Source organism: Lactuca serriola, chromosome 4, assembly GCF_051521515.1.
Source record: "Lactuca serriola cultivar US96UC23 chromosome 4, Lser_US96UC23_V15, whole genome shotgun sequence".
Lineage (NCBI taxonomy): Eukaryota > Viridiplantae > Streptophyta > Magnoliopsida > Asterales > Asteraceae > Lactuca > Lactuca serriola.
Genome location: NC_136411.1, coordinates 131,562,317 through 131,575,613, shown reverse-complemented (window position 1 = coordinate 131,575,613; position 13,297 = coordinate 131,562,317). Strand labels below are relative to the sequence as shown.

General features: G+C 42.6%; 1 pseudogene; it reads left to right on the top strand.

Moving 5' to 3' along the window:
- The first annotated feature begins 126 nt into the window (after positions 1 to 126).
- On the top strand, positions 127 to 10,114 carry LOC145098820 (uncharacterized; annotated as a pseudogene).
- Positions 10,115 to 13,297: the final 3,183 nt, after the last annotated feature.

Sequence of the window (13,297 nt, the reverse complement as noted above, 5' to 3'; positions counted from 1 at the left end):
TTCCAGGTGAGAGACTTCGTCTTGCTGAAAGTGCCGCCATGGAAGGGTGTCATTCGGTTCCGGAAGAGGGGCAAGTTAGGGCCTCGATATATAGGTCCGTTTAGGATTACCGCCCAGGTGGACAAGATGGCTTACTGTTTGGATATGCCGATCGAGCTTAGCCAGATTCACAACACCGTCCATGTGTCTCAGCTCCGGAAGTGTGTCACTGATGAGACTGTGTTTATTTCCTTGGACGACATTCAGGTGGATGAGAGCCTGAACTACATTGAGAGGCTCGTTGCAGTTTTGGATAGGAAAACTAAGGTCCTTCGTAACAAGGAAGTGAAGCTAGTGAAGATGCAATGGCAACACCGAAGAGGCTCCGAATGGACATGGGAGCCGGAAGATGAGATGCGAGACCACTACCTGGATTTGTTTGCATCAGCAGACTTCAAGGACGAAGTCTAGTTCAAGTGGGGGAGATTTGTAACGCTTGTTTCAGGTATCATTTATTTCTCTAACATTTAGGGTTTTGTACTGAGACTCGACGAGTTGGGGAGCTCCAACTCGTCGAGTAGGGATCATTATGGACGCGGGATGAAGGGTCTACTCGACGAGTTGGAAGGTCCCAACTCGACGAGTAGATGATGGAAACAAAAACCCTAATTTTTCGGGTTTTGCACCCTAGATAAAGAGCTTATGGCTCATTTGTAGCCTCCCTCATCATCTTTGTAGTCCAAAGAAACCCTAGTTCGAGCCTTATACCTTCTTGTGTGTTTGTGTGAGCTTGGAGGGTGACTTTTTGTGCTTATTTGAAAGAAACTAGAAGCTTGAAGAGGATAGATTGAGTAGAAGGCAGTAGATCTTGGATTTCCTCCAGTGTTGCAGCTACAGTGAGGTATAAAGTCGAAACCTTGGCCTTTTATTGCTTTGATATTCTTCTATGAAAGTTTATGGCCATTATTAGCCTAGTTTGGGATTATTCTTGGGTTTGAGCATGATATGAAGATTGGGCTTCAGATCTAGATATATCAGGGCCTTTGTGCACTTAAATTTGCCAACTTTATCAACTATTGGCCCTCATTCATACTCTAAGACCCTTGATAAGCTTGTTTAGGCGTTTTTAGCCCTTTGATGCCTTGCATGGATGTAAAGTTATCAACTTTACGTGTTATCTTAACCCTAGGGGACTGGATCTGTAGTTTGGGGCTTTAGATTTGACTAAAAAGGGCTGAATATGTTAAGACTGGGAAAACTCGACAAGTTGCTCTGTCAACTCAACGAGTTGGATCGAGTTACCCCGCTTTCTGGATACTGAGTGAACTCGACGAGTTGATGAGACAACTCGGCGAGTTGGCTAGGGTTTTTCCCGGTTTTCTAAACACTGTAGGAACTCGGCGAGTTGGGGTCAGCATGGACTGTTGACCTTGACTTTGACCATGTTTGACCAAGTTTGAATTTGAGAGTATTTTTGGTATTTCGGGATTTTGACAAAGTTAGTATCATGATGGTTGTAGGCAGTTGAGTTGGATCTGCGAGTTGAGACTTATCTTATCACTTCATCATTTCTTGAGAGGTGAGTCTTCTCACCATACCAATGGGTCCAAGGCACCAATCCCGACCCATTATATGATATATGGATTGTTTGTTGATTATGTGGTATGTCAGTATGACATTTGTATGGAAGACCCCGGGGGTTACCATGGCAGTAGATTAAGACCATGAGGGGGTTCCTATGGCATTTGGTATAAGTCCTTGGAGGGTTTCCATAACAACCTAATATATTTGCATGTCTAGCTCGTATGATATTTCTTTGGTTAGTGAAGACCATGTAGGGGTTCCCGTGGTAGGTAGTCAAGACCATGTGGGGGTTCCAGTGGCACTTAATAAAGACCATGTGGGGGGTTCCCATGGCAGGTAGTTAAGACCACATGGGGGTTCCAGTGGCACTCGATATAAGACCTTGGAAGGTTTCTATGACATCCTTATATGTTTATATGCATGACTTATGTGGTATGTGTAGCTTATAGAGCTAATATGGATTATGTGATTATATGGATTGTGTGGGCTATGCTCTAGGGAACTCACTAAGCATTAACTTACAATTTGTTGGTTGTTTCAGGTACTTTGGAGCCTAAGGGCAAGGGCCCGGCTTGACGACACGACATGCACTCTTCGGCGATTTTATTTGGGGACACTCTGATATTATGAATAAAATATTGGATATTGTTGGTTTTGAAAACAATTGTTATTGATATTTTATGTTCATTGGAAATGATTTTGTTAATTAAAAATGAAAAATTTTATTGGAAAAATTTGGGTTGTTACAAAAAGGACATAGGGGTTACTAGAAGATATTGGGCATGAACATAGCTATGAACATAGTTACTGGTATAATAAAACTTTCACAATCAAAGTATGTTGAGAAAGTTTTAGAAAAGTTTAGCATGGTGGATTAATGTATATGAAATGCACTAGTTTTAATCCTACTAACTTAAACACAAAGAAAAACCCACGAAAGGCAGTGTACCTATAGACTAGTAGTTTAGTTCAGGTAAGTAGGGTATCGAACACAGGGATCGGTAAACAATTAAAATTAATACTAAGATTATTATCTAAATAAAACAATATTTAACAGGGGGTTTTCTCTAGTTTTGCAAGACTAGAAACTTAAGCAATTACTAAGCACTTAAACAAAGGACAATTAAAAACTAAAGGAGAAGCAAAAGACAAATAGATTCAAAAAGATAATAGCGACTTTCATTTAGATTCGATTCACTTTGTGACAACCCAAGTTGTTCCGTTACATTTCCCCGTTACCGTTAACGGAATATTCCAGTTTATAAAGTTCTGTTAATTGGAGGTCGTCTAATTTAATAAACATTCCATTTGTTTACATTTAATATGCCGTTAATTCGTGATAAAAAGAAATAAAAACACATAACACACATTTCCATTTAAATGGAAAAGTTAGTTTTTATTATTACGACCACTAAATCGGGTGCGACCAAAAGCCCCGTTTAACGGCAGTATTGGGTAGAATTCCTGATAGCTTCATTTTATTTACTTCTTTTTATAGTTTATTTTAGTACATTTCATTCGCATTTTAGTTAACTTCCATGCATATTTTCCCTTTTGTTATTTTTATGACCATTTCGGGGTACTTTCTAGTTTCTTGAGCATTATTGCAGATTTTCTTGGAAACTAGCGGGGCGACACTCTTGGGAGGCGATTGGGCTTGAAGGGAATTGGGGATTTCGTGCTTGATGGCTATGAAGGTGACTCATGGGGTGGACTTGTCAATTGCTTGAAGTCTTGGAAGAATTGAGCTTTAAATTTGAAAGACACGGGAGAATTCTTAAGTGTGCAAGATCAATATTTGGGAGTTTGCGGAAGTTTAGAGTGATGTGGATAAGCAAATTGGGCTTTAATTGAAGAAATATTGAAGAAAAATGGGCTAGGAGTTGATTGGATTCGAACTGGGCCAATGGATTAGCTGTGGGGGCCCATAACTTGAAGAAGCCCAAAAATACCCGTTAGAGCCCGCGGCCCGCGTAAGATTCCCCGCGGCCCGCGTGGGTTCCTGACTAGGGCAATTTCGGGATTTTGCTAAGAGCTCTATTTTGGGAAGTTTGGTGTGCCTCTTTAGCCTTATCTTGAAGGTCCAATTTTGAGACTTTCTCTCTGGAGTTTGGAGCATTTTTGGAAGCCAAGAACACTTGAAGAATATCTTATTTTCATCTCTTGAATCTTGTCAAATGTTTGGTACAATCTCATCTAACTTTGTTCATTTGAGTTTAGCCATGCTTGGCTAAACAAATCTTGGTTGACTTTTTGTTGAATCTTTTGAACTTTTGTTGGATGTTGAAGAATCCATGAACTTGTTCTTAAATCTTTATGGAATTGTTTTGTGTTTTATCATATTATCACTACTAGTATGTTTTTATTCATGAGTTTAAATATGTTTGTGGTGATTAGTTGTCTAATTTCTTGATTAAGTAAATGATCCTCAAATTAGCAAGCAACAAATGATTTTTGTGTTGTTTTTGCTTCACACAATCATAAAAACATTTCCTCCAACACGGTGGTGAAAGCATTTGACCCCTCTTGGATTTGGTGACTTTTTGGTTCTTAATGCTAGTTGACTTTCACTAATTACATGCTATTTGGAATTAGTGACTTTGACTAAGGAAATTGTTATGAGCTTCTCTAGCCATTTCAACAATTAAGAAAAGTCTAGGTAATCTCAAGCTCCTTGGATTACTATAGCCAAATTAAGGACTTAAATCAAAGTATTGCACCATTGGATTCTAATGATATGTTCATCAAAAGTCAAAGTGAGGAAACTTTAAGTCAACCATCTCTCCATTATTGATTTTACATCAACCTCTTATTTTTGTTGCATTTGTCTATTTAAATCATAGTTAACTCTAGTTTGTTTCAAGTATATCAAAACACCAACCCCCCCCCCCCCCCCTTTTATTTTTATTGTCATTTTACAAGTATTTTTACAAAGAGATTTATCATAAAGTTATAAATTAAACCAATCTCCGTGGATTCGATCCCTTTACCACTATACACAATTTTAGTGTGTAATATTTAGGGTTATTATTTGTGTTGGCCTCGACAACCACCAAATTTTTGGCGCCGTTGCCGGGGATTGGTTTATTTTTAATCAATTTGTTTCTCTATGCCCAGATCTCAGCGTACAGGTGACTTGATTTACAATCCGGAAATCGAAAAAGAAGCAAGGCGTTTGGCGAAGGAAAAAAGAGTTGAACGTGGTCAAACTTCTAACCCCCACGGGGACCCGGAGGTTGAAACCGCTTCATTAAGTGATATAGAACCCGATTCTAGTCCCGACCCTTGCCAAGAAATTCCCGAAACACCACCCCTACAACAAAACCCACCCATTATTGAACCAATTGCAATGGCGGACGGAGGAGAAGTTCCCGAAAGAACTTTGAGGCAAATGATGGAGACCGATGTTACACAAACTCCAACCGGTATCAATTACCCGGTTTTGGAAGGAGGCTCGGAGTTGAAGTCAAGTTTAGTCCATCATCTACCAACTTTTCATGGATTGGAGAATGAAGACCCTCATAAGCATTTGAAGATGTTCCACATTATTTGCACTAGCATGAAGCCACAAGGGTCAACCGATGACCAAATCAAGCTAAGGGCATTCCCCTTTTCATTGGCCGATAGAGCAAAAGATTGGTTATTCTATCTTCCACCGGGGTCGATCAACTCATGGACCGACATGGCAAGAGCTTTCCTTGATAAATTCTATCCCGCCTCAAGAGTCTCAAGTCTTAGAAATGAGATTTGTGGAATCCGCCAAGGTCAAAATGAGATTTTCCATGATTATTGGGAGAGGTTCAACAACTTGTGCTATAGTTGCCCACAACACCAAATTCCGGAACAACTCCTCATTCAACACTTCTATGAGGGATTGTTGCCAATGGAGAGAAGACTAGTTGATGCCTCAAGTGGTGGAGATGTCTTTAGTAAAACCCCACAACAAACAAGACAACTTTTCAACACCATAGCCGCAAATTCACAACATTTTGGCCCTCGCCAAGACATGAAGAGAGACACACAATACAAAGTCAATGAAGTGGGAGCATCAAATCTTGAGTCTCAAATAAAAGATCTAACCTCCGTTGTCCAAAAGCTAGCCACGGGACAAACTCCACAAGTGATGGTTTGTGGAATATGTGCAACAATGGGACATCCTACGGATATGTGTCCCATCCTTCAAGAAGATGCGGAACATGTGAATGCCACGGGAGAGTTCCAAAACTACTACAACAAACCATCCGCTTACCAAAATGCATATAATTCGAGTTGGAAGCCAAATCCCAACATGAGCTACAACTCAAGATCATTGCCTCAAAATGCATTGGTTAGACCGTCCTATCCACCACCACAACCTCAATACCAACATCAACAACCACACTATCAAACCAAACCACACCCTCCACATCATCATCAACAACCTCCTCAATCTCAACCAAGTAGCTCCGGAATGTCTCTTGAAGACATTGTTAAATCTCTAGCCACTAGTACCCAACAATTCCAAAAATAGACAAGGACTAGTATCTCCAACCTTGAAGCACAAATGGGAGATATAGTTACATCTATAAGCAAGTTGGAATCCCGTGGTAAACTCCCTTCTCAAACCGAAAAGAACCCAAATGTCAATGTGGTGACCTTGAGAAGTGGCAAACAAGCCGGAGAAAGTACTTCAAAGAAGAAGCCAAGGGAAGAAGAGGAAGAAATAGAGATCATTCCCATTGAAGAACCTATAGTCAAGAACGATGCACAAGTCGGAGCCCTAAAGAAGAATACCCCTTTAGTAACACCGGTAGCCACTCAACCACCGTTCCCCTCCCGACTTGCAACTTCAAAGAAGAATATGGAGGAGAAAGAGATTTTGGACACCTTCCGAAAGGTGGAAGTAAACATCCCTCTACTTGATGCAATCAAGCAAATTCCGAGATATGCAAAGTTCTTGAAAGAACTTTGCACCAACAAGAGGAAGTTGAAGGGAAATGAGAAAATTTTGATGAATGAAAACGCATCCGCGGTTTTACAAAGGAAACTTCCACCCAAATGCAAAGATCCTGGGATGTTCACGGTTCCTTGCAAGATTGGAGATGTCACTTTTAGTAGTGCTATGCTTGATCTTGGTGCCTCTATCAATGTCATGCCCTATTCGGTGTATGAATCATTGAATGTCGGACCCTTAAGTGAAACCGGTGTCATAATCTCTCTTGCGGATAAATCAAGTGTCTTTCCTAGAGGTGTTTTGGAAGATGTCCTAGTGCAAGTGAACCAATTGGTCTTCCCGGCGGATTTCTATGTGATTGATCTAGATGAGCAAGTGTCCTCCAAATCGGCTCTAATATTGCTTGGGAGACCGTTCTTGAAGACGGCTAGGACGAAGAACGATGTGTATGCGGGAAGTTTGACAATGGAGTTTGATGGCGAAACAATAAGTTTTAATATTTATGATGCCATGAGATATCCTAGTGACGTTTCATCTTTGTACTTTGTTGATGTTGTCGAGCCAATCACTCAAGAATTGTTCGAGTTATCTAACAGTGATATATTGGAGATGATCTTAAGCAAAGGATTCGATTGTGGGAAGCTAGCCGAGCAATTAAAACTTTATTCTTTGGATCCTGAAGTTGAGAAGTTGGTAAATAAAATGGAGATGAAGAAATCCACAAGATTAGATGTCAAGCAAGTTGAATTGCCCACAACTCATACAAAATTGCCCCCATCCCTTGTTCAACCACCCGAATTGGAATTGAAGGTCTTACCTCAACACTTGAAGTATGCCTATTTGGGAAAGAATGAAACCCTTCCGGTTATCATTTCAACTCACTTAACCGAATTTGAAGAAGAACAACTCATCAAGGTGTTGAAGGAGCATAAAGAAGCCATGGGATGGACGATTGCGGATATCAAGGGATTGAGCCCCTCCACTTGTATGCACAAGATCTTAATGGAGGATGAATGCAAGCCGAGACGGGACGCATAAAGAAGGTTAAATCCGCCATTGATGGAAGTGGTCAAGAAAGAGATTTTGAAGCTCCTAGATGCGGGGATGATCTATCCAATCTCGGATAGCAAGTGGGTGAGCCCGGTGCAAGTCGTTCCAAAGAAGACGGGAATCACGGTGGTCGAAAACAACAAAGGTATGATGGTCCCCACCCGTGTGCAAAACGGGTGGAGAGTATGTATTGACTACCGCAAACTCAATGCAAGCACACGAAAAGATCATTTCCCATTGCCTTTCATTGACCAAATGTTAGAAAGGTTGGCCGGAAAATCCCATTATTGTTGTCTAGACGGGTACTCCGGTTTTCACCAAATCCCGGTGGCACCGGAGGACCAAGAAAAGACAACTTTTACATGTCCATTTGGCACTTTCGCATACCGTAGAATGCCATTCGGATTGTGTAATGCCCCGGCCACTTTCCAACGTTGTATGGTTAGTATCTTTTCGGAATACGTTGAAAACATAATTGAGGTTTTTATGGACGATTTCACGGTATATGGCAACTCCTTTCAAGAGTGTTTGACCAATCTCACCAAAATTTTAAAAAGGTGCATTGAGACAAATTTGGTTCTAAATTTTGAAAAATGCCATTTCATGGTGAGTCATGGTCTTATTTTGGGTCACATTGTGTCTAAAAAGGGAATTGAGGTAGATAAGGCCAAAATTGATGTTATTCAAAGCTTACCTTACCCAACTTGTGTTCGGGAAATTCGTTCTTTTTTGGGCCATGCAGGTTTCTATCGAAGGTTCATCAAGGATTTTTCAAAGATAACAAGACCAATGTGCCAACTCTTGCAAAAGGAGGTTGATTTCGAGTTCAACGAGGCGTGCAAAGAAGCTTTTGACAAGCTCAAAGAGTTGCTTACATCCGCCCCCATCATGCAAGCACCAAAATGGGATCTCCCCTTTGAGATCATGTGTGATGCAAGCAACTATGCGATAGGCGCCGTTTTGGGTCAAAAGAACGGGAAGGCCTCCCACGTGATCTATTATGCATCAAGGACACTAGACAATGCTCAAAGCAACTACTCAACCACGGAGAAGGAGCTATTGGCCATAGTGTTTGCTTTGGAGAAGTTTCGGCAATATCTACTTGGCACCAAAGTCATAGTGTATTCGGATCATGCGGCTCTCAAGTACTTGATGACAAAGAAAGATGCAAAGCCCATCCGGTGGATCCTACTGTTACAAGAATTTGACTTGGAAATCCGGGACAAGAGCGGATGCGAGAACCTCGTGGCCGATCATCTAAGCCGGATCACTTCAAATAAAACTCCTCTCTCGTTGCGAGACGAGTTTCCGGATGAGCATCTCTTTTCCCTTACTCAATCTATTCCTTGGTATGCCGATATCGTTAACTTTTTGGTCACAAAAAGGTATCCCGACACATTCACACGTGCTCAAAAAGACAAGTTGAAAAGTGATGCAAAATATTATGTGTGGGATGAGCCTTATTTGTGGAAACATTGTCCCGATCAAATCATTTGGCGATGTGTACCCCAACAAGAGCACCAATCCATTTTGCAATTTTGTCATGAATTTGCTTGTGGGGGACACTTCGGACCTAGCCAAACCTTGAGAAAGGTTCTTGAATGTGGACTATTTTGGCCAACCATGTCACGCGACTGCTACTTGTTTTGCAAAAGTTGTGAACGGTGTCAAATGACGGGAAACATTTCGCAAAAGAACCAAATGCCCCAAAATCCAATCCTTGTTTGTGAAATTTTTGACGTATGGGGGATTGATTTCATGGGCCCATTTCCTGTTTTGTTTGGCAATGTTTACATCTTGCTCGCGGTTGACTATGTTTCTAAGTGGGTTGAGGCCAAAGCCACAAGATCGGATGATGCCAAAACAGTTATCGAGTTTTTAAAATCTAATGTGTTTGTGAGATTTGGTGTGCCTAGGGCTTTGATTAGTGATAGAGAGACGCACTTTTGCAACAAAATGATGGAAGCTTTATTGAAAAAGTACAACGTGACCCATCGTGTCTCTACCGCCTATCACCCTCAAACAAATGGTCAAGCGGAGGTTTCGAATCGTGAAGTGAAGTCTATTCTAGAGAAAACAGTGAATCCGACAAGGAAGGATTGGAGTTTGAGACTAGACGATGCCTTTTGGGCCTATCGGACTGCGTACAAGACCCCGATAGGAATGTCCCCGTTTAGGTTGGTCTTTGGAAAGCCATGTCATCTTCCCGTCGAGTTAGAGCACCGTGCATTTTGGGCGGTCAAGCAATGCAATTTCAACATTGACGAGGCGGGAAGGCATAAGAAACTTCAACTCCAAGAGCTAGAAGAATTGAGAAACGACTCCTATGAAAACACAAGGATCTACAAGGAGAAAACGAAGCTCTTCCACGACAAGTCCATCACCCGGAAGCATTTTGAACCGGGGCATAGGGTCTTACTATACCATTCACGATTGAAGTTATTTCCAGGCAAGCTAAGGTCAAGATGGATTGGACCTTTTGTTGTGATTAAGACTTTGACCATGGGGCGGTGGAAATTCAAAGCGAAAAGACGGGACAAATTTACAAAGTCAATGGGCACCGGTTGAAGCCATTTTATGAAGGTTTCAGTGCTAATGCCCTTGAAATCATCCATTTGGATGTCCCGATGTGTTGAAGAAAGCTAGGAGGACGTCTTGCCAAAGACGTTAAAGAAGGGCATTTTTGGAAAGCAATGTGCTTTCACCATTTTTTCAAATTCTAAAAAATCATTTTACTCCAATTTTTGAAAGGTTTCACCAATCGATCCCCATTTTACTTCAAATTTTGTCAAATTTTTGATACCGGGCCTTACGGGGATCGTTTTGGCTTGAAAGATCAGTTTTTTGGAAAATCCCATTTTTGATGTACAGCATAGCCCACGGGCAGCCCGCGAACCGAGCCCAGCCCGCGTAAAAGGTCAGAAGGTTCAGAAGGTTTTCTAGCTAGTAGACGCGGCCAGCCCGCGGCCCGAGTCCAGCTCGTGTGGGATTAAATCAAATTCAATTCAGTATCCGCGGCCAGCTCGCGGCCCGCGCCTGACCCGTGTGGATTTTCGAAAGACTTGGAGATTTTTTTGAGTAAACCAGTTCCCGCGGCCAGCCCGTGGCCCGAGTTACGCCCGCGTAAAGGATCAGAATGTTTCGAGCACGCTAGACGCGGCCAGCGCGCGGCCCGCGCCAAGCCCGCGTGTTGGTCGTTTTGACTGATGTTTTGAGCTGTTGACTGCCTTGACTTTCGTTGACCAAGAGGTTTAATGAGTTGACCAACATTGACCCGGATTTGACCTTCCTTGACCAAAGATTAAACACCTCCAGCACCTGTAACAGCCCGGAATTTCAAATATTGATATAATTATGATTTTGGGTGTTTTAAGAGGGGACTCGGCGAGTTGGAGCTCAGACTCGCCGAGTAGGATCGCAGACCTGGTCGCGGGTTCGCGACTGGACTCGACGAGTCCGGATATGGACTCGGCGAGTCGGCGCTGTTTAGCGAAAACCCTAACCGTTCAGGTTTGGGACGTATAAAAGGGACTTATTGGCCGTCATTGTTCATTTTAGCCTTCTGAGAGGAACCCTAAATCGATTGTGTGCATCTGGAGCAAGGTTAAAGGCCATTGGTGATTTTGAAGGAGTGGTTGTGCAAGGAAGAGAAGGGCTTGGCTAAAGGAACAGCAAGGGAGTCACGTTCTGAGGATTGGGGACACAGAGAGCACATTATTCAGGTAAGAATTCGAGTATACTCTGCTATGTTGATGTGTTTATGGAATTAGGGTTTATGGAACCCCTTTGTGACTAGATTGAAGGTTACCCTAGTTACCCAAACGATTGTAACCCTGTATTGGGACCTTTGGAGGTCCAGAATGTCCCATGCCTGTGCATTTCGGGAATTGGTGAAGGTTTTGGATTGGAATCCTTATGCCTTAGGTCAATATGTAAATTATAAGTCTTGGGGTGTATTATGAGCACCGAAATGAGGACCTTATGTGATGAATCAGATTAGGAAGGCCAGAACTGTGAATGGTCGGAGCAGTTCTGACCTTAGGAAGCAGTTTGAGTGGTTGCATGGCATGGATTCGCCGAGTCCGAGGAACAGACTCGGCGAGTAGCTTGAAGAATAACTGGGACTCGTCGAGTTGTTCTTCAGACTCGGCGAGTTGAGTCGGGGTGGCCCCGCGATTCTTCCAGGAGGAACTCGTCGAGTAAAAAGGGGATACTCGACGTGTAGAAAGGGAATCTTAAGGAATCGGTGAGTTAAGGGCGAGTGGACTCAGAGTGGTTGAACTCGGCGAGTCTTGGGGTGACTCGGCGAGTTAGGTCGCGGGTTGAGTGAAGTTCTGAGTATGGGGACTCGGCGAGTCTTAGGGTTGACTCGGCGAGTAGGGTCATTCAGGGGTTGATTTTGACCTTGTCTTTGACCAAGGATTGACCAGTGGTTCCAGGGGTATTTTGGTAATTGTTGTTTATTGTTTGAGTTCAGTGCATTGGTGGCTATCCAGAGGTGGAGATCGTATCAGTGATCGGAGCAGCTTGAGCTATCTGTTCAGTCGGCAGTTCGAGGTGAGTTATCCTCACTATATCGCTAGGGTTTATGGCACTAAGGCCAACCCTTTTATCGGATGGAAATCCGGGTAGTTGTCAGTTGTTATGATACGGGCCGGAAGGCATTATATGTTACGGGCCGGAAGGCAATATGTTTGGACCGGAAGGTCATGGCCTGGAAAGGCGTATGTATGCATTTAGTATGTTGACTGATTCGTAGGGTAATGTTATGCTAGTGACCGACTAGACCGGTATCTTGTTTAGAGCAATGCTATGATATGTGATTTGTTGATTGATTGCTGACTGTGAACTGCTATATGATTATGTGTTATGATTGCTAGATCTGGAGTGTGACCCGATATGTGGGGTCGTTCTATGATTTGTTATGTTATGTATGCATTTTATGTTATGAGCCGGAAGGCAATATGTTATGGGCCGGAAGGCAATATGTTACGGGCCGGAAGGCAATATGTTTGGATCGGAAGGTCGTGGCCTGGAAGGGCGTATATGTGGTTGGTATTTTGGGGGTATCTCACTAAGCTTTCGGGCTTACAGTTGTGGTTTTATGTTTTCAGGTTCTCAGGAGTCTGTGGCAAGGCAAAGGCGTGATCGTACCGTTCCTCGCGTTGATGTTTTATGATATGAACCTGGGAAAATACTCTGTTAAATAATGTATTGAAAACCTTTTGTAACAACGTTATTAAAATGAGTGGTTTTTGAAAAGTTTTAATTGTTTTGAAATTTTGGGCGTTACAGCACCCTTCTTCTTCATTCTAACCTAACACATTCCTCCATTCTCTCTCTAGAAGCTCAAGAACACTAAACCCACTTCTCACTAAAATCCATTTTCCCGGAGTTCTACCGGTCGGAATCTCGCGAAACCACCGCCATTCTTCTCCATTTTTCATCCTCTACAAACCCCACCCAAATTCCGGTCCGATCTGTGGCGGAATTCCGGGCGCCACCACCACCTTCTTTCGCGTTTTCCGGCCAACTCCGGCCACCATTGGAGAATCCGAACACGGGGTTTTGTTTCTCTCATCAAGAGCTTTCTAGTCATACCAATCTTCCCACAAAAACTCACGAAAAATTTCTGTCTAATTCTGGGTGCCGCCACTCCATTCGCCGGAATGTCATCTTGAAGCTAGTTTGTGGGGTTGTTTTAGCGATTAAAGCGTCAAATACGGAGCAAAATTGCAAGCTTGGGGTATG